This window comes from Acanthisitta chloris, unplaced genomic scaffold (assembly GCF_000695815.1).
Source record: "Acanthisitta chloris isolate BGI_N310 unplaced genomic scaffold, ASM69581v1 scaffold14476, whole genome shotgun sequence".
NCBI lineage: Eukaryota > Metazoa > Chordata > Aves > Passeriformes > Acanthisittidae > Acanthisitta > Acanthisitta chloris.
Window position 1 is genome coordinate 17,144 of NW_008679829.1, and position 1,410 is coordinate 18,553.

At 49.3% G+C, this 1,410-nt stretch overlaps 1 protein-coding gene across 1 annotated transcript in view; it reads left to right on the forward strand.

The window, feature by feature from the left end:
* LOC103804848 (serine/threonine-protein kinase TAO3-like) overlaps positions 1 to 1,410 on the forward strand; it is a gene marked incomplete at both ends in the record, with an annotated part of 25,038 nt that overhangs the window by 13,475 nt on the left and 10,153 nt on the right. The window lies entirely within an intron of this gene.

Here is a 1,410-nt window from a genome sequence, read left to right on the forward strand (position 1 = left end):
GTGCCGCCTCCCCCACCTCGCATCCGCACGGGCTGCGGTCAGGAACAACCTTTTTGGGAGAAAGCAGTGAAAAATGGCCTTTCAGAGCTAAAATGAATGTAATATTAAATCTTTCAGCCCGCTGGTATTAGAGGTCAGATGGACGGGAGCGTTAGAAAGTACCCACGGTTTGGCCATGGCACTTGCTCAGTGCTATGACATCATCCTAGACCAACCCCGAAATTACACCAGTGAGCCCTCCCCTTCTCGTTTTACCCTGCTCAGCGCTGGGGCTTCTCCTGCCATACCACCATTTCTTCATCCCCCCAAATCGCTTCCCATTTCTGCATGCACAAGATGCTGTGTGTGTGTGAGACCACAGCGAAAGGTTGTGAGTGGAGGGAAAAAGCAGCAGCAGTGCCAGCAGCCAAAATTTTTCTGTGTGGCTGTTGCTGCTGCTGCTGCTGTTAAAATCTCAAATAATGCTGTGGCATTCAGGTTTCTACCCAGATCCTTCCTGGGCTGACATTTGAGGGAAGCATCCGAGTCCCATCTTTTGCCAGGTGGACTTTTGGGTACCCATACCCTGAGTGTTCCCCAGGCCAGTGTCCCCTGCTCCCCTTCCCTCCCTGCTCCCCCCCAGTTAAAGAGTGACCTAGAAATGTGTGTATTAGAGGACTTCATGCAGCACACCTGACACAGGCAGGATCCCTGGTCTTCTGCAGACCCTCTGCCTTGGGATTTTTTTCCCTTTTGTGTGTGTGTTTGCACCCAATGTAGTGCCAGCACTATTGCCTGCACTGAGCAGATAAAAGTAGGACCCAGTTAGGTTGGCTGGAGGGAAGAAATGATGAATGACTCAAGTGTCATACTCCAAACATACATACAATTTCATTGATAAATTGATATGTGTGATGAATATATTCACATTCTTTTACTCCCTGTGGAAAGCTGCTGCACCTTGTGTCCTGCCTTCAGGAGCAGAGTCCATAACTCCTGTCTTCATTGAATATGTCATCCCTGGGCTACTTGGGTGGCTTGAAAGCATTGCATGGCAAGACCCCCATGGAAGCTGAGGAATGGTATGAAAGTATGGACTGTGAGGTATTCCTAGACCTCTGAGTTCTGAGGAAGACAGATAATGTCCCAAGGTCACTCCTAAATCCCATGGCAGCCTCCTGTGGGGCTGGGACTGTGTCTACCTTAATTCCTTAGTCACTTGGATTTGCTAAATCTCTGCTTCAGAGACCAAGGGATGATAAAATGGAATTAATTCTGGGTGGGAAACATGGTAGGCTTTCTGGAGAACTTCTCTTTTTGGTTTTCTGTGGAACATGCTCTGGCATGGAACATGTCTTGGCTCACTCTGTGAGGGCTTTGGGTGCACATCCCAGGTGGGCAGTACCTGCACAGCACAGTGTCTCTGGGGCA